The sequence below is a fragment of the Falco peregrinus genome, chromosome 8, assembly GCF_023634155.1.
Source record: "Falco peregrinus isolate bFalPer1 chromosome 8, bFalPer1.pri, whole genome shotgun sequence".
Lineage (NCBI taxonomy): Eukaryota > Metazoa > Chordata > Aves > Falconiformes > Falconidae > Falco > Falco peregrinus.
In genome coordinates this window covers 53227225-53251742 of record NC_073728.1, presented here as the reverse complement: position 1 = coordinate 53251742, position 24518 = coordinate 53227225, and the positions used below count along the sequence as shown (strand labels likewise).

General features: G+C 41.9%; 1 long non-coding RNA gene across 1 annotated transcript; it reads right to left on the bottom strand.

Moving 5' to 3' along the window:
* Positions 1-814: 814 nt before the first annotated feature.
* LOC129784971 (uncharacterized) lies at positions 815-24324 on the bottom strand. Its single transcript, XR_008748311.1, has 3 exons — positions 24156-24324; positions 6835-6992; positions 815-2459 (listed from the first exon to the last, which is right to left on the bottom strand). It is a non-coding gene; the product is annotated as an uncharacterized LOC129784971 (long non-coding RNA).
* Between the last annotated feature and the right edge of the window lie 194 nt (positions 24325-24518).

The window sequence follows — 24518 nt, the reverse complement described above, 5'->3', positions numbered from 1 at the left end:
TTGTTCTGCAGTTTCTGAAGAAAGCTGCTTTCAGGGGACATAACATCAAACAAAGAGCTACACTGAGCCAGCTGGTACGGCCCCTATGTTCAGATGCAAAGAACAGAGCAGGAGAGCGAAGACATTAAGATCAAGCTGCTTCATCCAAGAATCAGTTCTCCACTGCCTGGAGTGCAACGCTGCAGAAAGGTGAGGAGCAGGGTGATGGCTGTCCTTCAGTTCTTACTCCCTGCCAGCAATGTAATTCGACTGGGGCACAGAGAGGGCAAAACAGGAAAGGAGGTGACTGCTTACATTTCTTTTTGAGCAAAGCAAAAACAGACACATAGCTTTACATGTCTTTATGGGGTGTCTTTTGAAATTTTGGGTGTGAATCCACCTATGTTCCATACTCGGGAAAGAACTGTCATTCAGCAAACAATGTAGGTGTCAAAGTGAGGAGAAAGCCTTGCATGAGGGAACTTCCTCTAAGTACTTTCCCAAAAGAATGATGAAACTGCTTGCATGGAGTGCACACATTTGTTTCTGCTTGCCGTCATGCCATGGAGTATGAGGATGTGCCTGGAGTTGCTCATATTGGGAATTGTGCTCTCTTGCTCCTTCCTTGGCTCTGACATCATCCTGAGTAACCACAACAGGTCTCTAGAAAAAACATCTGTCACCCAGATGAAATCGTTGACTAATGTCAGTAAATTCCTGGACTTGACACAGGGAGGAAACTGTGTCCTGAGAAGACACAGGGGGGGAAAAAAAAAAAAAAGAAAAGAAAAGAAAAGAAAAGGAAATGTTTAACTTCTAAAATGTTTATGGATTTGTACTTGGGGTTATTTTGCCGAAAGCATAACCCAGTGCCTTTTTTTAGGTGATCCTATACACAGGGCTCATCAGAGTTGTGTGCAGACTATTGACAGTCGGTTCAAGTTAAAACTGACTGCTTTTTGCACATATGAGAGCTCATTTGGTCCTGTCCCAGGAGTCTCTGCTGGGCTCTGCTGTCATTACAGGCAGAAAGTACGAAGGTAATGAAACCAGGACCTTCTAGATTACGGGGAGAAGCAATCCTGTTAAGTAAATAAGTAACCCCTGCAGCTTTCACACAGGGATCGTTGACTCTTCTGTGTCACTTCTTAACTCTGCTCTTCCCTGAAGGTTAGCTGTGCTCTCGGGGGGCACGGTCCTCACTCTACCTAGCTGAAGAATGAATGAAAAGGATGGAAATTAAACAGTCTCTAACCCCACAGTGCAGAGCTGCAGAGCATAAAGATTGACTGGCCCCCAAATTCCACTTAATTTATAAGCAATCTGAGCCAAAAATGCATCGCTCCATTTTAAACTTCACATCTTTAATTGGCTTTTTCTCTTGCCTCTTTCTATAGGCAAAATCCCCTAGGACACTCCTCAGAGTACTCAAAATAAAAATTCAATTCCTCTGGGCGAAGCTAAATGAAGTTGCACAATAGCTATTGACGTAATGAAGGCACCGTGGAGTTTCTTGGTACCTCCACCAACCCTTTCGCTGGCACTAGAAAGTCACTCAAATGTGGGTTCCAGCCACAGGCGACATTACTTCCTTCCCGCGGTAAGAGCTACTGCAAGGAACACCATACGAAAACAGTCCACCTAACACGCACTGTTTATTCCTCTGACTTCTGTTGACTTGAGCAAAGTGTGAGCTTGCATTTGTGACTTTCCACAATGACAATTCCTCTCCTACGCTGAGGCAAAGCTGTGCAATCTTACAATCAGTTATGGAATTTCTAAGGCAAGCGAGAAACAGCAGGAGAAAGCCCTGTATTGCGGAATCTCTTCCATAAGCACACGCCTGACCACCTCAGAAGTTAAACATTAATATTCCTGTGCAACACATGTTTGTATATGTAATAATAATAATATCAGTTTTAGATGTTCTGTTTCAATTCCCTCCACCTGTAAGTAACATCTGAGAGTCAGAATCACTTCAGAGAGCTTTATTCTGACAATCATAACATGAATCCCTTTGTCAAAGGAACTGTTGTTTGCCCAAAGCAAACAAGATGTCAGTCATATTTCGGGAGCTCAGCAGAAACCCCCTTTTATCACAGAACGCAGTCCCATATAGGTAGCTTAATGTTGTAAATAGATTAAATAGAAATTTTACAGTAGAAAATATATATCAAAGAGTACCCTTCACATGTGAACTGCTACCATCTGCTTTTTTTTTTCCCTTTTCCCCTCAACCAGCTGAACTTAATGAACGCACTACTTAACTAGCGTGAGCATCCTCATGGAAGGACACTTCCATCCAGATCTGCAGGGAACTTCACGCTGGCTGAAAGGGCCAATTGCGTTGCAGGTTGTGGTCAGCATCACGAGCTTGGCACCACTCCACGAGCCAGCTGGCAGAACCACCCCAGAGAGAGGATGTGGTACGGACAGCCGTATTCCTGGAGTCACCGCACGGCTTTCCACAGAAGTCAGCTCTGCAACAGAGTGTGTCATTTTAAGAAAACAGGAACCTTCCAATCTGCAGCAGAGTTATAAATAACCAAGGGCAAAGTTTATTCACGACTGCTAGATGGGAGGTGGCTGGGCACAGCCATGGGTTTGAGCACAGAGTCATCAGAGCTAAAACCCCTAGCAGTCATGAATTTCCACTGTGTCAATATGATAATTACCATTTCATTATAGAGGGCTACATTTGTGTTGCCCTTTCCTTACAGTTAATTGTTCATGAAAAGGAAGAAATAGAAATGAGGAGAAAAGAACCCCAGAAACATTATCCCACCCTACACACAAATGTCTCTTGTGAATGCCTGTGACTGAGCAGGTGAGACAGAACTTAATTCACTTGTGCTGCAGCTTTATTTACGTATAACAAATCTACAGAAAAGGAAAGATGGGGAGAGAAACACAGATTCCACTAAACAGACTTGATTTTTGTCAAGACAGTGAAGGTTACATTCTCTCACACTGCACTGCTGTTGTACATTGCATCTGCATGCAGAGATGATCCAGAGATATCTTTGTTGAGAAAGGTCTCATTTAACATGCTCAGTAGTGCTTAGGGTTTTGATACGACTTGAATCAGAATTCCTAGTAAGCAAGACAGAAGTGTGGTAGAACAGATGTAGGTACATTTCCTTTAACAGCACATATAAAACCATATGGTGGACAAGGCATCAGGAGGTAGCACTGCGTGTACTTGTATATAGGTTATATCTGTTATCACTATTCATCGTTCAAATACTAAGCCATGAGGGTTTGTCCTAGAGACTCTCTATCTCCATTTCTCATCCTATATTAAAAAGCATTACTAGTCTTGAAATCCAGCAGAGTGCAATAAAGTTTAATGTTCCTCATAAACAACTTCAGCATGTCTGCATTTGGGAAGGAAAATTTAAAGCCACTCCTCTTAAAAGAAGTTGGAAGGGGAATCCTTGTCAAAGTTAAAGCAAAAAAAAAAAAATCCCCTTTGCTTAAACTTAGGGAATTGTGATAAAAGATGTTCTCTATAGGAAAAGGCCCTGTGTCCATCACTCAGTGTGCCATTAGAAGATCTGGCAGCTCCCCTTCCCTGTCACTGCCTTTTATTTGGAGGCTTAGACCCATCCCACAATCACGTGGAAGGGTTCCTGCATCTGGGCTATGTCAGGGACCCCAAGATGGTGCAAGGTGCTGCCAGTAACACCTGCTAGACTTTGACCTTTACTACCAGCCCCAGACCAGAGACAACCTCCTACCCAGTCCTGGCAGAGAATTTCAAGTTCTTGTTGACTTCAATCATGACAAAAGCCGCCCCAGCCGGTGCTACTGCCACTCATTGATGTAGCTGCTTGGTTGTTATGAATCAAAGACTCTTCCTCTCATGTCAGCTCAGCTGGCAGAAACTGCCACTTGCAGCAAACAAAAGACCAGAATCTTCCATGAGATGAACAGGCACAGCCGTAGCAGAGCTGAGCCAGCATGACTGGCACAGGCTGAGAAGCCGACCTGAAAGCCCTGTAGGATTTCATGGCTATTGCTCACTGGCTTGAGAATGTGGAAAGGAGAGAAGAATAGGTAATATCCCATTAAATAGTCTAAACTCCCTAGTGATGCTCAGGCGATTGTGTTTTGGAAGTTTCTAGCAACCGTCGATACCAGCAGGGTGGATGAACCGGCACCAGTGGGAAAGCTGTTCTTTGTAAACGTTCATGCTATGCAAAAAAGAAGGTGGTGCTGGAATTTGTAATTTGTTTGAATCAGTCTAGGTTTGGGCAGCTTGTGGCAGCTGAAATGGCCATGCAGAGATAAGAAGGTCTTTAGATTTCTCTGGAATCAGTTTAAATTCTTACTATACTTGTTAGAAAAATTTAAGGCACTCTTCAAGTTGTTTTGTTAGGTTGGCGGGGAGCACAAATGGAAGAGAGTAAGAAACAAACAAAATCAAATGAACAAGGAAACAGAAAGAAAAGCAGATGCATTTAAAGTAAAATTTCAAAATCTAGTCTTGGGAATCTTAGTGTTAGGGCTTTAAAAAAAAACAAACCACATACTAATAAAAAGCATTCTAAGTCCATTTTGTCTGTGGTTCCAGCCTTTCTTAAAAACCCTTCCCAGGTTTTTTGAAGCCTTTTTTCCATACCAATGATTTTTTAAGGTAATGGAACATTTGGTAAAAAAAAAAGACAATTCCATTTTCCTTCACAATTTCACTGGAAAGAAACCACTTTGAGTTTTAGTAACATTTTCTCTGTCTGAGATTGAAACCTTTTGTTTACTAAAATTGTTTGGAGTACTTCTTTTTTTTTTCTTTTTTTGTACAAACCTGTTAAAGATTTCAGTATTGTGGAGAAACCATAGACGGAAAGCGGAAGGCCAGTAGCAGGACATTTCCCAGGTAACTGACATTTTCTTCGTAAGAACCAGCTGAACGATGTCGATGGTTTGAAAGTGTCAGAGGTGGCAGTGATAAATGCATGTTGCTGCACAAAGGCTGCAGGGTGGGACTGGAGCGTGGGTGAGTGATGGCCAGCCACCATGAGGGACCCGCGTGGGGTCTGTGGTACACAGCAGCGTGGATTTTTTGGTGCAAGACCCCCCCCATCAGCACAGCTCTCCCCGGTGCTTCCTGGCATCGCGCTAGCAGGACTCAGTCCTCCCTGTTTCTGAACTGGCAGTGCAGAACACACGGGAGTCCCCAGCACAGCTGCCATCACGTAAAGGCAGGAGCTTGTCTTCCCACCTGTATCCCTACGGACCTGGTAAGGGGGTTGGGATTTCTTGGCAGGAATCATCAAGACAAAAGTTCTGGAGCAGCCACTGCTTCTTCCTCATCGGGCCTGTTGGTTTACTCAGAGCAAGCACCAATTTTACTTTTTTTCCTGATCTTTTTGCATAGCCTAACAATGACTTTGGCTGACATATTTTTAATGAATTCCCAGAAGAAGCCCTCAGACTTTCCCTTTTTTCCCCATGTTTTTTTCTCATTTACTGGCCATTTTCACAGTGCAGAGTATGCCACGCTTTCCAATGAAAGAAGGGCCTATATGAGATGCTAGTTCTCAGATTTGTATTATCTTTCTTGGAAACTCTTGTCTTTCAAGAAATTGGCCATTTTCACTCAGAATAATTTCTCTGCCTTGGAAAGTAAAGGAAATACTTTCCTTAAAAAGAGTTGTGTCAAGCCCAACAGAGCTGAAGCCTGTCAAAGGAAAAAAGAAAAACAACCCAAAAAAACCATCAGAGAGAAGTCTCAGGAGATGCCCAGTACAGAAGCAGGTAGCAATGCTGGCTGGGTGTGGGTGTCCCATGTGCATTCACTGCAGGGTGCAGGACAGTGCCACTTCTCCGGTGGTATCCTCCACATGCTCCAGCTAACATGTGGGGACCACAGCTGCCTCCTTCACAGCATGAGAAAGAAGGCACTATTTTGAAATAACACACAGTGCACTGCATCTCTGTCCACTGAGACAACCGTGAGTATTCACTGCGATTTCCTCCAGGAGAACAGTATGGGCTTTATGGGCTTGTGCTGCTCATGTCCACCTCACCCCACAAGATAAAAAAGCCGCGCATTAATACCAGCCATCAGGAATACCTGTGTGTTATTTGAAGTCATTGTAAATGTACCGAATGTTATTTCAAAACAGTGACCTTTTTCCTCCTCTCCCCAAACAGTTCTAATTTTCAGTTTTGAAATACCAAGACAGCTTTGTTCCGTTAAAAACTTGGCTGTTTCCTTCTGAGAGCAGCCAGAAGTGGAGTAAGTTGTCACTAATTTGCATTGCTGGCTTTAGCAAAGCTTCCAGTTGCTGACTGGTTATCTAGGGATGTAATACCCAGCTCCAGTCAAAACAACTCTGTGGTTTCATTTACATATTAGGGGAAATAAAACAATACAATGAGTCAGAAGTGGAGCTCTCTTTATTATGTAATAAAATAGCAAGCCTTTCAAAGAAAACGTAAGTCTGCCTTCGCTGCAGTACTTCCCCCCGAACTCTCTGTAAGACCTAACTTGACCTCAAAACCCAGAAGCCTGAAACTGGCTCCTTATTGTCACGGGCAAGTGAGCTGTCATAGCTGTCATATGAGTATCAAGAGCAGCACAGTCGTTACGCTTATCAGTGAACTGGTGGGTTTGCACACACATGCGTGCATGCACACACATGTTTACACACAAATTTTCCCCTCCCCTATAACATCTGATAAAGTTCAGGCGATGCAAACTTCCAAACTAAAGGAAGAGCTCAAAGAAACTTTTAAATTCTCACCCTGAACTGTTCCGCCTCTGATATACCTGCCACATCCCTTACAAACACACAGAAATTTCGGTTGTATGGTAAAAAGTATGAGAAATTTGACAGGTTTTCTTACTTGAGTCAGCAGTGTCTCTACTTCCAAATCATCTCCAGAGCCAGAAGTAACGGGTCTGTAGAAGATCATATCCCAAGAGCGTGAAAAACTGAGCCATGGATACTGCTGCCACAGTGGGCTAGCTGATGGATTGAAGGGTATCTCTATGTAGCTACCAGCTGAAGGATGGAAAGAAAGAAATAAATTTCAACATCTTTAGATCCAGTGAATAAAGAAAACACATTTGCTGGTGACAGGACGGTAATTTGATCCAGTGAAATATAAAGACCAGAAAACCTGTGATTTCAGTGAGTAGTATCTTCAAAAGTCATCTGGCAAGGGAAGTGTGCCTGCCCGCAAGCTGGTGGAGAAGGGTTTTACCTGCCTCTGTAAGCACAGCTCTGTGAACTTCATTGCTCTGTACGTCAGGGAAAGAACCTGTGAGCTCCGCTGCAAACTCCTGTGCTGAAACTCATCGGTGCTGAAATCCATTCTACCATGTTGCCATTATCTCCTGCCAGTGCAATAGGGTTGTGTGGCATTGGATTTCTATCTTTTTAATGGGTCTGAAGGCCAGACTCAAAATTCAGCAGAAAACCTAAACTTTGTATAAGAAAAAAACCCCTTATGTATTATTTCAAATCAACACTGAAGCCCAAGCTTCTCCTGACGATGTAAATAAACTTCAAGACACAGCATCCTTAAAGCACTAAGCACGTGCTAATCTAACTACACCAGTATTTTGTACATATCTTGTCCTGCTAAACCAGCTGATCAGACTCTTCAGAGTTTTAATTACAACATTCTACACAGAAAAATCTCTCACAATGTGAAAAATCAGTGTCATCTATTAAAAATAATGATAAAGAAGCTGATTTTCTTCATTTTCTGAGGAGGTATTTTCAAATAGCAATTCCTAATGCATTTCTTTGATGTAAAATCCTAGCACATATTGGACATCAACAAATCAATTCCCATGTCACATATTTTTCATGCAAACACACAGTCCTGTAACTATGAATGGTGACTTTACACTGAGTGTTTTGGAGTCAGGATTTGGCTGATGGTTTCTAGGTGCTTAAGAACTGAAGTGATAGCTCTGCTCCATTTAAATAACAGAGTATTTAACTCGGAATGCAAAACACACTTGTGTTTATTTCACTGGGTCAGGATTTCATTCCTGGTATTTTACAGATGTGACTGGCAATAGGAATTAAAGAATTTCTGATTGCTCAGTGGAGATTAAATACAAACAAGGATGATTTTAATTTCATACTCCAGGTGCTGCCAAATAGGAGGAAAAGATAAATGCACATACCTCAAAAATACTAATGGGTGCTTAGCTGTTGGCAAAATAAAATATCAAAGTATGAAGATTATTTTTTCAATAGAATTTCTGATTGGACAAAAGAGCACAGATGCTCTGTTACAAGTTTCTTATGCAGCCCTTACATCAGCTGTAGGGGTGTTGGGTCTTCATCCCATCCCATATCCACACCACCATCCTTCTAATGGAAGTTTTTTTTCTTGAGTTTTTACACGTATCTTAGTAACTGACTTACAATTTCAGTAATTTTTTTGTGGCTTTTCTGTCAGTACTTTTCAAGTACTGACAAAACCCAAAACCCAACTGGAAATACAGAAGTCCCACCGTGTCATGTCATGTTGCTACTGTACAGGTTATCAGGAGCCTTCGGACTCCCACAGATGAGGTAAAGACAGACACGGTGAGAGCTAGCAAGGGCCATCATCTGTGCGAGTAGGATGAGATGTGGCACATCATTTGAGTAACAGGTTTTATCTCTGTTTGCTGGAATTGGAGTCTGGTTGAACGCCAGAAGCCCCAAGTCCCTCTTTTATTTCTGCCAAGAACCTGCTCTACCAACTGCGGACCACGGTTGGCATCATTCCCTCTTGGCCTTCTACCCCAACCCCCCCCACCCTCTCCCCACCCTCTCTCCTCCGCAGTGTCCCAGCTGTGCCTTCCTTACCCGCTAGTTCCCATTGCTCACGCTCCTCCACACCCTTCTCATCACAGATAAGCTGAGTCATTCTCCAGACTTACTGCTGAATTTCTGAGATTCCCAACTACATCAAATCTCTTATCCCTTTTTGTTCCCTTCATGCTTACTTACATCAAGTGCGTTTCAGCAGGACCTCTAATGCTTTGAAGGTAATAGAAATAAAATTGTATGAAATGCTTGACTTGAATCAGGTACATTGACTACAGTTTATACATTCCAGTTTGCATTTTATACCCAAGTTCAACCTTTTCTTGTGTTTAAATCTAGGTCTCGGTTCATGCCCTTTTTATCAAGGAGTCATCTGGGGTGTTTAAACCAGGTCCTGAATTCTCAAAGCTCCGTGATTTTCAAAGAAGCCAAACAGAAACTGCAGTTTGTTTGAACTTGGTGAATATTTGCATTAAACCCAGACTTCATTAACATTTTTGAGACTACTGCTGGCATCAGACTGCTGGAACCAGAAACTTCAAATGTATTTGTGACATTCAAGTTGGGCAACTAATGTATTTTCCAATGTGACTACAAGTCTCACTTCTGGTGTGCCAGCAAAGTCCATATGACCAATGCAAGTACGCAATGACATAAGATGATATCAAAACCAAACCTGCCAATGGTTTTTACAAAAAAAATCTGATTATGGGAAATGAAGAAATGTTCAAGCTGAAAGCTTGGCCAGCTTCAGAACAAGAGAACTAATGCAAATTGAATTGATATAACAAAAATCAGGAACCTGTTCTGAACAAATGAATTCGCTTTGGGCCACCCTGAAAAGGGGACACAGTAGTCTATACCAAGAGTTACACTGGTCTCTGCATCACACTGCTTTTTCTCCTACTACTCAGCAACATAACGCTAACTTAGTGTACTGGGTTTGCACGGCAAGGCTTTGGTAGCGGGGGGCTACAGGGGTGGCTTCTGTGAGAAGCTGCCAGCAGCTTCCCCTGTGTCCCATGGAGCCAGTGCCCGCCGGCTCCAGGACGGACCCGCCGCTGGCCAAGGCCCAGCCCATCGGAGACAGTGGTAGCGCCTCTGGGAGAATGTGTTTAAGAAGAGATGAAAAAAACCCCAAATATCAGAGGAACTGCAGCCAAAGAGAAGAGTGAGAATATCTAAGAGAAACAACTCTGCAGACCCCAGGTCAGTGCAGAAGGAGGGGCAGGAGGTGCTGCAGGCACCAGAGCAGATCCCCCCGCAGCCCGTGGGAAGCCCACGGTGAGGCAGGCTGTGCCCCCAGCCCATGGAGCCCACGGGGAGCAGGTACCCACCTGCAGCCCGGGGAGGGTCCCACGCCAGCGCAGGTGGATCCCCGAAGGAGTCTCTGACCCCATGGGAAGGCTCCTGGCAGGACCAGTGGACCCATGGAGAGAGGAGCCCAGGCTGGAGCAGGCTCCTGGCAGGACTCGTGACCCCGCGGGGGACCCAGGCTGGAGCAGCCTGTTCCTGAAGGACATCACCCTGTGGGAGGGACCCACACTGGAGAAGTTCATGAAGAGGTGCAGCCCATGGGAAGGATTCACCTTCGAGAAGTTCCTGGAGGTCTGGCTCCCGTGGGAGGGACCCCACGCTGGAGCAGGGGGAGAGTGAGGAGCCCTCCCTCTGAGCAGGAGGGAGCGGCAGAGACAACGTGTGATGAACTGACCGCAGCGCCCGTTCCCTGTCCCCCTGCACCGCTGGCGGGGAGGAGGGAGAGAAAATTGGGAGAAAAGTTGAGCCTGGGAAGAAGGGAGGGGTGGGGAAAGCTGGTTTTAAGATGTTAGTTTTATTTCTCGTTACCCTACTCTGGTGATTGGTAATAAATTACACTAATTTCCCCAAATCAAGTCTGTTTTGCCTGTGACGGTCATTGCTTAGTGATCTCCCTGCCCTTACCTCGACCCATGAGCCTTTTGTTCTATTTTCTCTCCCCAGTCCAGCTGAGGAGGGGAGCGATGGAGTGACTGTGGTGGGCACCTGTGTTAGCCAGGGTCAACCCAGCACAGTTAGGGAAATTAAAAATTAAGAACAGAGTCTATTATTAGTGAACGCTATTTTCCTGGAAACAACCACCACATTGTAAAAACATGATTAGATTTTATCTCACTGTTGCATATATGTTTTTTGGAATAAAAGGCAAAAGTGATGAGAGGAATGGAGAGGAGAGAGGAAGGGAAAAGAGAGAAGGAAAAGAAAAGAAAAAGATAAGGAAAAGGATGATCTAACACAAGAACACAAGTATGGCAGGTATTTTAAGTAGAAAAAAATACAAGGTAATGTGATTTTGAGCTGTATTAGGTAATATGAAAGCAAATGACAGTATGGAAGTAATTTTTTTTTAAGTGAAATACAGTGCTGTAATCCACATTCTTTAAAAATGGAGCATGACATTCAGGTATGCTCAAAGCAACTGGACTGTCAAAGTTCAATCCAGCAAGAACTAGTTTACAGCAGAAAATGTTACCTAAATATAACTTCCCCTTTCAACCTAGTATTTTGCAACTATTATTTTATATTTTTATAAAATATATTTTATTTTAATATTTTTTATATTATTTTAATATTTTTATTATTTAAGCATTTGTACCTTCCCTCCAGTAAATTCACATTGATAGTTTTGAACGTTCCTATGGAACTTGCAAGGTCTCAGTGTAGATTACCACGACATTTAATATTTAGAAATTAATATACTGAAAGAGGAAATTACCTGACTAAAATAACACAAACACACATGATTTGCTTCTGCCATGTGCTTTAATTACAAGCTCAGTCCTGATCTCTGCTTAGGCAAATGACTTAAAAATGGGAAAGAAATTGTATAAAGAATTTCCAACATAGAGGATGACAATGAGTCTTTTACCTATGAATCAGAAATTCACTTCCAGCCTTAATCTACATGACTGAAACCCACTGATCTTTAATGGGTAGCTTCATAGAAAGTTTGAGTAGTTTCAATCCACTTTCTGATAGATAATTCCCCGTTAAAGACTCATATCAAGGATGATCTCACTTTGCCAGACTAATGCTCACAATTCATCTCAGAATTAACGAACTCCAAAAAGATTCCTGAAAAAATGTACAGTCAATTCTTTTCTTCAGTCTACTTCCCTTTTGTTATTTCTCCCTGTACCCAGTTCATGTTTTTGGCTGAGCCAGGCATCTCTGGGCAGCTGTGCCCATCCCCAAGGCACATGTCCCCCTGGCAGTGCTGCGCTACCACCCCGGGGCTCCCCACGGCCCAGGCAACTGCCCACAGTCAGAGGGCTCTGGACCCAGCGCCACAACACGAGAGACACTTTGCTTTTCACTAGGTGTACTTGCAGGTCCTGGCTGCTGGAAATGTTGCTCCTCCTTGCTCAGCCAGCTCCTTGACTTTTCACAGAGGTCCATGAGCGCCATGGCCCAGCACCAAGAGTGTGTGGCTGGGGAACCAGTAGCAAACTTGGACAGAAGCAGGGCAGCTCTGTTTTGCAGCAGTGTGCTGCTGGGTAAACTGGAGCAGTCTCACAAGTTTACCCTAAGGTTGCAGGAGGAGGCAATGTGGCTCTCCAGCAGAGCCTGGATTGGAAACAGCTTGCAGCCATCTAAGTCCCTCACAGACATTCTGCTACAGAAGTGGCTCCCACTCCATGGTGGAGAAGATCCTCCAAGACATGTCTTAGGGCCCCTCTGGTCCTCTTCGCCTATTACTGCTTGTCTCAGCAAACAGAATTTTCAGGGATGAAGCCGACGCCAGAATAGCTATGGATGTGAGCACAGGCATGGGCCTCCTCACAGGCACGGGGAAAGCACAGTGTCTGAGGGCACACAGTGCTGTGAAATGCCATAGCTTCTCTGGTGTCTTGTGACCATTTATTCTTGTCGGCTTTCTGCCTTCATAAGCATTCAAACCTCTTGCTTTAATAAGAACAAAATCATAAAGTAATTACTGGGGTATTTAAGAAAGCAATGTAATCCTTGTACGCTGGACTGCCTGTCTCATGGGTGGGCGGAAAATATCCCTGGTAGCTTTATTCCCATGACATCAAAAGACCTCTTACAAGACTAATAGAGGTATGAAATGGGGAAACTCATTGGGGCAATTTTCTTTTCTTCCTCTTTCATTTTCCACGTGTGTGAATATAATGCCCTTACTTGGTAGCTTCAAGGGTTTTAAAAAAATAGCTGCCACTGAAGAGAAGGACCATGTGTTTCAGTAATGGTCAAAGAGTTCATATGTCTGTATTTTTTGTCCTGAGGAAGAATGAAAAAATTACAGAGAAATTTACCCCCTTTGAGATGTCTCTTTATGAGACATCTTTTCTTTAAAAATAAACACCTATGGAAAAAAAAAAATCAGAAGAGACACCTGGATCACCAAGATCAATTAATTCCTCATCACCACAACTACACAAGAGATGTTTACTCCAAAGCATTTCCTGAACAGCCCCTTCCCAAGCCATGAAGTCCTCCTCCAAATACCTTTAAAAGTGAAGGTTACAAACCCAGTGTCTCACGGCAGCACAGCAGGAAAGACCAAGGACATTACATTGCGTTTCAGGCAATCTGAGAGACAGAACACCTGAGACAAGGACTGCATCTCCTGCTGCCAGGAAAAGGCAAAAGAAACTCCCAAAGCCCTTTATTGAATCTCGCTGAAAAATCCTCTCTGGTCCTCATCCCATTAATTGGCTTAACATCAAATATGTGAGGAAAGTATATTAACTTCGTTTCTCTAAGCTGTGCTTTATATAAACAAATCAAAAGGTTAGGCAAAACCAGCATTACTGAGGCTGCGAGCAGCTGGGTGGGTTGGCTCGAAGACTGCACCTCCAGCAGGGCAGATGTGGCCCCACGCAGCTCAGGTCCTGGGTAAAAAAAACTGCAGCCACAGACCTTTGAGTTACATCTCAGTGGTGGTAGTCCTGACATTAAACTGTGTCCCATAAATGCAAAGTCTTCCCATAATCTTTGCTTGTTTTGGAAATGCTAGAGTACTGCATAGCGGAGGGGGTCTCCCTATATCTCTGCTACCTGTTCACAGACAAATTTGTCCCTCTGATTAAAAGAAACAAATCCAAAAAGAAAAATCAGTGCTTATTTGTTTTCCAAACCACTATATTGCCCTGTGTTAGAAGTTGTTTGGTTTTTTTAATCACCCAAGCAACAATAGCAGTGTACCACAAACATATTACAAACTTCACAATTTTCTTACTGTGAATCTCAAGCTTTATCTCTCATCTTGGCAAACACATACCCACAAGTTTCCCTAGAGGTTTCACTGCTGCTAGAAAAGAGCTGTTTTGTGGATCCCCTTGTTAAAACACTGTCAGAACACCACTGACATAGTATTCCCAAATCAGATTCTCAGTTCTGCAATGTCTTCTCTGTAGCCTTTGAGAGTTAGACAGTTTTGACAACATCAGTGTGGTTTGATAAAAAAAAAAAAAATAAAACACAAACACACACACACATGCAAACCCACATTTAGATTTGAGGAATGGTATCATCTTCTTGAGGTGAACAAAAATTCCGTATTTTCTTTTAAGTATTATGAGAAAGGTACCATTTTAATTGAAAAAGGCTTCTTCCCTTTTGTGGAGATCTGTTTCAAATACAGATAGTGAAATAAATGCTCATCTTCTCGGCCCTGAGAAGTCAGATTTTGTGCCATAAAATTTCCCACCTTAGAGGTGATTCTGCAATGCCCAGTGTGTCCTGAACCACAGTCTTCAGTCTCAGTATTGGTTTCTTTGTGGGTCCCACAGGGTTCAGACTCTGGCATTACGCCTACTCCCTGTCCCTGACATCCTTTGATCAGTAGGTGTAATGACCCAAAACAGCTTTAAAATATCAGAATTGTTTATTTAGCAGGGTATTTTGTTAAAGCCTAATTTACCTGATGTTATTGGCATGGCTGTCTTGTCAGGAAGTGGATAAAGGAGGCAAAAGATCATTGCCAATGTGTAAAACTGCTCCCTTCAATCTCCTCTTGCTTCTTACCATGCTTAAAGCCAGCCAGGCTTACCCATTTATTTGCAAATACCTAGTTTGGAAGTACAGTCTAAAAATCAAATTGGTACACTTTCCAAGGGTTGAACAAAACCATGAAAACAGCAGGCCCTACTGTTGCCTCTGTCTCAAGGATTTCTCAGAGGGGTGAGGGATATTCCCATCCACAGGCAATACCTTGTTTTCCTGTATTTTTCACAGTAGCTCTAACAGTTTAGTTCAAGATTGACTTAAGCAGAAATCAGAGTATCACGTTCAACATTTTTATAGGTAATTCCAAATCTGCCCAACCACCAACTGAGCTAGAAGATTAGAAATTTTTTCTAACTTTCTAACTTACTGAAATGTTGTTAAGGACTCAACTCTAGAAGGATTTGTGCTGTGGTTATATTTCATTAGGCACTCCAATACAGCAGGTGGCACAGGAGAACCTTGCTGAAGCTTGTACAGGCTCTGAATTTTGACCAAGTTGTTGGGATCTGACTTTCTGATTCTCTTCAGACACTGGTTTCCGAAGCTACTAGGCAGCAAGAAAATCATCCACATCCAGCTGATTTGTGGATTTGTGCCCCAAAAGAAAAAAAATAATTACTTGTACAGTACCCACCTTTCTGAAATTAAGGCTCTGGCCCTCCTATGTAAGAAATAGTATCTTGTTCCACCATTCCATGGCTACATTTTAATGAGTTTTAGACTTCACATCAATACATGAGAGTCAGAACGCCCAAACTTTCCATTCCCCTGACCCACGTTCCACTTTATCTTTTCTGGCTGGCTTAACATCAACCAATAATTCCTATGTTGTATTAGCAAAGCGGAAGACCTGCAAAACCAACATCAGGTTTTGTGATTCAAGTATGATGTGCGGAAAACAGACTTCACAATTGGTAGATTGCAAAGTAGGTATGTTTTATTCAGTGCTGGGCAGCACGGGGGGTAATCCCACCAAACTCGTGTGCACCCCTTTCGTACACTGATGCTAATTTATGTATGTTCCATATCTTATCTATTACATACATATGGTAACTAAGTAAAGATTATGTCAAATCATCAAGTCACACAGTAACTGTAAGCAATACTTTATGCTAAATCATCATGACATGCAATAACTATAACTGTAAGCAATACACTTTATGCTAAATTATTATGACATGCAGTATTGGTTAGGTATGTGCTTGTTTGCTAGGGTGCCTAAGCTCAAGTATGCCATAAATAACTGCCCAGAAATAAGGTCTAAGCAAGATGGTGTCAGAATGAGGCCCTGGTGAGCAGAAGCAGCTATAGGGCTGGCACAATCACAGCCTCTCTAACACGGATATACTTATACCAATATAAGTATGCTGCACCAATATAAACTCTTTTCTGCCTGGCAATAGCTGAGCTGTCAGCTGGCCCAGGGGTTCCCTAGACTATTTTCTTAGTATTTTTTGTGGCCAAGCAATTTGTTAAGAAACATTACTTTCAGCAATGTAGCCTTTTTTTTTTTTTACCATACAGGTAGATTCTAAGAAATGCAGGGTGGTGGTCAAACAGGAGGCTTTCTGCAGGAAAAAAACCAAGATTAAGTCCAACAGGAAGACTCAGTTATATGCACAGTTGTAAACAGAGCTACTCTTTTTTGGTGCTATCTTAGCTGGCCATGAACAATGAGTCCACGAGCCTTGTAAGGACAAAGGAACCTAGAAGCAGTGTTTCCAAAACAGCCTCCCTCTTGCGCCTTACCAGCTCAGAGCTAAGGGAAGATGCCTGAAATTAAAGTGAATTCTGTTTGATAAGAGGGAAGAAGGGTAGAGCATTACCATTTTGATGGTGAAAGAAAAGCTGGAGTTTTACCTTGCTTTCTGAAAGTCTCCCTATGAACCCCCAAACCAAATCCTTCTTAATTTGTGCTTTTCCTTTCAACGATCTGATTTTTTTCACTTTGAAGGATGAACACCACTCCAACGTTGTTAATCTTGCTGCATTCATATTAAAAAGAGACAAGAGCAGAGCTGATCCTATGAATCTCCCTCAGCATGATAGTGCTTCAGCTGCTCACCACCACCTGACACATGGGATGGTGGAGTGTGATACTGTTCTAAGCTGGAAGAACATGCCACGAAGAAATATTCACCTGCAAATCTTCCCCTTGAAGTGACTCTATGGGCTGGATCCTTGGACTGTCACAGCTGAGGTTTCCAGCAACATGAAATTAGGCCGTTGTATGCATTTAAAGCAGTCTAAATCAACCTCATATGAGCACACAGACACAAGATGAGTACCAGCTGACAAACTCTGCTTCCAGCTCCACCACTGTATAATTTGAGAAAATTCTATCGAAGTCAAGACAGTTTACATCAGCACAATCCAGTTCTTAGCCTCTAAAAAGGCAGCTCAACATAGACAAGGGGGACCTCTTCTGCTTTTCTATGGGATAGTGGTCAGAAGTGACCAAAAGTTGTTGTCAAGAGTCCACTACAAACTCCCAAGCAAAAAGTGCCTTGCATCAGCGGGGCTCCTGGTCACCCCACATAAATAGGCAAATAGCCAAGGAAATACCTTCAGATCTGTAGTTCAGCCAACAGCCTAGCAGGCTGAAATAACCTGTTGCAATCTTACTCTATTAAATATATACACCAGAACAGCCACGACCACATCTGGCACAAAACATGCTTTGACTGGCACGCTTTTTACAAAGCATCTTGAATCACTCATTTTTACCACTCCCCATTCTTTAGCTTTTTAGAGGCTGGGTAAGGACAGCAATTACGCATTCCCAGTGACAGACCATGCTACCCTGTCTGGGGTGTCTGAGATCATGCCTTTCACATACGCACTCAAATTTAGAGAGAAAAGCATCACTTCTGTTAATATGTCCAAATCTGGCTGCAGCTGACAGGCCACTAAAGCAGAAACCTAATAGCATTTTAAGAGCTTTGATTAAAGATACCTGTGAGACATCATTAGCTTTGCTCCATGTTTGACTAATTAAGGTGGTCAAAAGGTCACAGGTCCACAAAGCACTATTCAAGCGCTTCTGAAATCTCATCTGAAAGACACTTTGCAGCATTCAGGTGAGTGCTGGGACCCAAAAGTGTGAATTTGGGTCTTGAGACAGTAACATCTCAGGAAACAGACTAGAACATCCCTATGATTCTCCTCAGGATCCCAAAGGATTACCACCCCCTTATCTTAGACTAAATTCTGCAGTTTCTAATTGTTGAAATTTTGCTTTTGAAATCCGTGGGAGCTTGTAATGCAGATTACAGAATTTGGGACATTGTAGGATCATTTTCAAGGCAACAGAAACTGTTTGTTCAGAAACTGCCTAACTAATTATTTCTAGGCTCAAGTGGCAAATTTTTACTTATGAATATTTAATTTGGTAGAGTGACAAACTTAATTTCATATTAATATACACACTAGAGGTTGCAGAAGAAGGTAGGTTGCCAAGAAACAAACATCAATTTCTTTAATTAGCTTAGAAAATTAAAGGGAAGTATAATAACTTCACACTATAAAAATGTGGTGTGTTGAGAAATAATACTGTGTGAAAACAAGGAGATTGGATATAAATATGTAGAACTACTATCACTACCTCAGCCAAAACAAAATTCAGGCAGACCTTACTGAGGCTTATACAACTTTTGTTAAATTAATTTTAAATAATGAGTCCCCCACTTCCCTCATCTCCTAATCCATGAGCACTTGCAAAAGCAAGGCAACAATATACTGAAAGAAAGGTAATTCTCTCTGTATGTCAAATGTGACTTCAGCTTCAGAGCTGAAAGAACCATGAGAAAGCACTTCCTCCAAGGATTTCTATCCCAAGAAACTACAGATTTTTACATCAGTTCAAAGATACTTCAGCTTGTGCAATTGCTGTATTTTTGGAGGTTCCTACTGCATAAGCTTTCACAGAGTGCAAAGGGAACTAAGCTGAAAGCCCTGGCTAGAAAGAGGAAGCTTTGAGTGTGAATCTAAGGAATTCCTCATATTATCATCTTACAAGAGAGCATCAGAGCAACAACATACATGGGTCTGTGCACATCTGAGAGTCCCAGTAAAGCCCTACCACCAAAACAATCTCCTTTTACCCCTCTCAAGTTTTCCTTTACCCTACAAAGCTGGACACCACAGTAATTTATGCCTTCCAAGAAAAAGGGTGTGTTTAGGAAGGTGTTTCAACCAGGAATTAGCTGTGTGCATCTGTCCTGTTACCTCTGAACCTTGGAAAGAGGCTAGCAAAGCAAAGTCTTCATACAAGACGACAAAGCAGGGCAGGATTGGATGCAATGAGGTTAAAAGAGAATGATTTTACTAAAAAAAAAATTCCATTTCTAAAACATATTAGTCTTCATGGAAGTTGCATCAGGGGGGATGAAAATGGTTTCATAATCAGAATCCAAACTCAGTGGTCATTAGGACACCAGATTATATAGCTCTGGAGGATTAGTGGTAATTCCTTCACTGTCTTTAAGGCTGAAATCAAAAGGGATAGTAAAAACAGAGTTCAGGCCTCTTCTGGCACTGACTGATCTTATCATAGGTAGAAATTTTTGAACCTTATGGTGATATTCTCAGAAGTTTGACCCAAACACCACAGAAAACCTTGTTTTAAGTACCTAGAGAAGATGTGACTTTATCTTTATTCTTAACTCAGGAGAATTAATCTCTCATGACATACCAGCAAAGTAAGATATGAGACAAAGAGGTATGTGAGAAGGTCTATAATTTATTAGAATTCTGTATTTAATTTGGCCAGGTACCTGTGGTTAGGCATGAGGAAGGAAAAAGAGGGTACAGGCAGGGAGCGGTTCATGACTATGTAAATGACACTTGCCAGGAAGGCTCAAGTAAAGCCAGAGAACTCTTCGTTCTCTTGCTTTAGGTTCCTCCACACAAGCAACAAAATAAAACTACCTAAAACACAAGAAAGCTTAAGAACTTGAAATTCATAGAGATAAGTACAAGCTATGGCATATAGACACATTCAACATATCTTGAAAGATTTGATTCCCTGATGTGCAGTGTGTCCCAGGAACTTTGAATTATGTCTTCAATGGCTAGACTTAGCATGCACATCTCAATCAGGAAGATTAATCCTGGCATATGTGTACATCATAGGATATACCATCCCACAGGTGTTATGAGGGATGGTCTCTGTTTCATTCTAGACCACGCAGGGCACAGCCAGGCTCAAACTAATTTCCCAGCACTGTAACTTGAATCTGGGAGGGTTTTTTTCCCAGTCCCCATTGACTTCGGGCCTCTCACTGTAAGTGTAAGAAGCATAAGCTGAGGCTGGCATGATGCCTCGCTCGCTTTCCTTATGTTTATGTCTTTTCAATCTGATATTAAAAACAGCCTTGTTTTGCGTACACTAACCCTTCTACTATTAGCATCAGGTCTGCTGACAAAGGACTTTAAAAGTACCACTGGTAACACACACACTTGGAAATGGATGTAGAGTAACTGCTGCTATAACAGAGGTCACTGGAACATCCTCTTCTGGTTCCAGACCACTGCACTCTGCAGTGAACTCTCACAGTTGCACTGGTTCCCTGTAGGACCTCCAGAAACACCTTAGCAAAAGCACTGTCATGGGGAAGGGGGAAAGACACAACCACCTCCCACAGAGTGGTTTCTGTCAAGGAGGGGATGAACAAGAAAAATTCCTCCTTAACAGTGACATGGCCCTGAATCTCATCACTATGGTCAGTGCAAGTGATGCTAGTAGCGTTACTGTGAGATTCAACTCATCTACAAGTGCCACATTGCACTACCTAGGATTTCTCAGATGGAAAAAAATGAGTTCACAATGTAGCATTTATTCTTTGAATCTGGATAAATAGCCAGAAGAACTCTAATGTTTGACCAGAAAAATATGTAGGTAGGTAAAGAAAATATATCTGGGGAATCCCAAAGGGTGCATTACCACCACACGTATGCACATGCAGGTGGGAAGAAAGAGCAGAGCAGTTATTGCCTGAGGAACGTGTCTTGCAGCTGGTTCCCTCTGGGTGCAGGGCCACGCTGTGGGCTGCAGTGTGGGGCCCTGACACGTCTGCCCCAGGTGACATGCACAGCACAGTCCAGAGGGAAGAGGAGAAGCAGCACTGCACACAGCGTGAATGCAGCGGAGACCCGTGTCTCCATAGTGAAGGAAGCCTGTGGCACAGAATAAATGCATTCTTTCCATGCTCAAGACATGGGATGCAACTGATCTGGTGTTCGCAAATAGCAAACCCACTGGGGCAAAAAAATCCCAAGAAATTTTGCACATTACATTTGTGCTGTCCTCATACTTGGGTGTGATTTCTTTCCTCTGAGGTTTTGCAGTACCCAGCTGTCTGGGACTGCAGGACATGAAACATCCCCAACAACACTTGAGTATTACTACAGTGAAGTTCCATGGACAGAGAAGATGCTTTTTTGAGCAGTTGCCTTCATTTTCATAGTGGCAAAAAAAAAAAAAAAAAAAAAAAAAAAATCCAACAGCTTGGTCTCTAGGACCGTTGCATATACTAGGCATGAGTGGTGGTAGGAAATATTTTGTACATTGTGTTCCACTTACAAACAAATGTTGATCTGATCATATTTTGGGGGCTGTTTGTGATTCATAAATATTCATATGCTTGGAGTTCCAAGCTCCAATATATCCTGAATGAATTTCTAATAATATTATACATTTATTTGAAAACTCTTCATCAAGAATGCCTGCTGAGTTGTTTAATTCTTATGGAAAGATTTGCTAGAGGAAAATAGTGCCATTAAATATATCACATGAAATGTCAAGCTGTTGGACAGTTATGCAAATGTGATTGTTTCTGTTAGTTACAATAAACAATAGAATCACACTGAAACAATGTAATTTCAAATTGAATGTTCTGTTCTTATTTTCATAACTAGCACATCGGTTATTTAAGTCACCCTGCCAGAACAGAGCTAATATCACGTAACGCATTACCACAACAGCGCTAACAGCACATCACGAGTACTTGCTGAACATTTATAATGTAACCAAAGCCAGAGAAATATGAAATTTAGTGTAGTTGCTCTGAAGGAAATACACATTGGAATCTCTATATACTTTGTAAATAATAGAAGTGTGAAAAGTTACCGGATTGCCCTGAGATTCAGCTTAATTCCAGGTAAAGCAATAAAAGTCATTAATTTGTTAATAGACACACTGTTCTGAATCTTTGATTAATTTAGAATGATAATAGAGAATGAACAAACTGAACAATGCAAGACATTTTAGTGATTGCATTGGCTAATCCCTTGAGATAAATATATTGATCAATGTTATATAAATCCCTCCAAACCCTTAAAATAATTAGAAATTAGCAAAAGAAGCTGAAATTTAAAAGTTTTATTCCCTAAGAACCTTAAACAATTGCTTCTTAATGATAACCACAAGTAAAAATGGAAGTTAATATGCTCCTCCTTTCCTATGCAATTAATATTTAAACTCATTGCCTTTTTGCTTTTCCCATTCCTTACCTAGTCTAGAAAGATAAAAACAGATCTTTATCCATTTTTAGGGATATTTTTATCTTCATACCGTGGTTCTCTATTGTTCAGTGTTGAAGACCATTTTTTTTCTGCTTTGGCGAGAAGATACTGTTTCTCATATTAATTTCCTTCAAAGGTAAACTGATTTGTACTGGTCTTGCAAATTTTCTATTATTCTGAAGATTTTTTTTTTTAAAAAAAGGTAAAAGTATTGAAATAAAGAGGTAAAGTATGATCAGTTGAAGGACAATATATGAAAACCTTCGGTTCACGCTTTTTTAGATGCTGATGCTCAAGGATTCAGCCACTAGAGGGTAACATAAGATAAGGAAAAAGGGAACTTTACGCACTCCACCTTGTTTCCACAATTTAGAAGTTCCGATCTTAGTGACAAAGTTTATTCAGTTATTTTTTAAGAGTGCTTGGTCACAGTAAATAGCTGTTGCTGCCTGCATTAAGGTGATAGAAGGAGCCACATTAAGGACAACGACACACCCGTACAAAGGGAGGTATACTTGGGAGAAAGAGCATGATCTGGCAGTTTCACCACATGAAAAGCTATATTGACAAAGGAAATGCTTTGTAAACGCTAATGAACGCAGAATCCTTGAAGACAACTGCTGAAAGTTAATTTCAGTGTTGCTCTCAGACATGTGAGTCCAAATCACCCTGAAGCTGCTCTTTTTCCAAAGTAAAAATGGAATTTGGCCTCATGAATGACACATGAGGTTTTCTAATGGAATCACAGAAAGTACAGTTAGCAAAGACCATCCTATCTGGACCTAAACAAATGCAACCAAAAGTCCTTGGACCTTTTCAGTGACCTTTACAGGCTGGAAGCATGGGCCACTGAATGCTTCCCAGACACCAAAGACTAGGTCAGGGCTACAGACCACACAACAGAGCTTACTTACAGAGTTTATAATTTGAAGTCCATCGTCCTCTTTACTTTCAAGTGACTCTAGAACAAAGGTTTCTGCAAGTTCCTTTGGGATAAATACCTCTGCACTGACTCATACAGGAAATTGCCAAATGACATCCAATAGCTGTTACATTCTCAAATCTTTATGCACAAGCTCAATACAAAATGTTCTAGGCACTATACTATGCAAGCTGTTTGATTTTGCTGGGATTTAATTTCTCCAGCTTTTCCTCCTTTTCATTTATTCAGTGCAAATGAATTTATAGATATGGCTTATGTCAACAAGGTCAGTACAGAAAGCCGTGAGCTGACCAAAAATGTCTGCGAATACCATATCTGACTGACCTGTACTGGATTCAGATCAAAGTAAAGAAATCCATGAATTGCAGCGATACTTTTAAGACACCGTGAAAACAAATGCTGCGATCACAATTGCAGATAAGTTACCTTTGCTTTTTTTTCAGGAATAAAGTAATTGAGGTAGTAGATATAGTGAACTATGCTGCATGTATACACATGTTTGGGTCTGGAGTAAGCAGACCTGTAGCCCTATTAACAAATCTAAGCTTCTTATTAATAGATTTTCTTTTCATCCTTAGGAGTCCATGAACTCATGGCCAAGAAAGGTCTGTTGACTACTGGGTGATGGCATTGTGAGGTGCGAACAGAGGGAGAGGAAGAAACCATTTCATATCGCCTGTCCCTAGGACTCTAACATCTTATTCTCTGTTTGGGGTATACAGGGGCAGTGTAGAGAGAGTGGAGAGTCTGATCCAGGTGCAGCCAAATCTGATGCTTGCTTCAAGCCTTCCCTTATGTTCTATCTCCATTGGTACTCTGAAATTTAGCACATAGTTTTTTATTCCAGACTGGAAGGCATGCACTGGGTCCCACTAATGACCTCCGCACCTGGAGCTGTACACATGCTGCCTTACCTCGTCATCCCCCGAGATGTGAGAAAAATTCTGCAGTTTTGGCCTCCAGAGTCTGGTATCCAAGACACTGCAGTAAAGCTGCTACATACAGCCAGCGTTATTCTATCTAACAGCTCCTGTCACTTTATAACGCCGCTCATATGGCTCCTTCCATGGTAAAATCCTAAAAGACTTCCTGTGAGGAAATAAGACACAAATTAATAATAAACTGTTCCTCTTTTGGGAGAATTATGGGCTGATAGACCATTACGTAAGAGATACTTTGGAAAAGCATGGAATCACACTTAGTTAAGAAATGTATGCTCAAAGCATATAGATTCTTATCCGTTACACTTGTCCAAAAAAGTTTGGTCAAGTCAAATC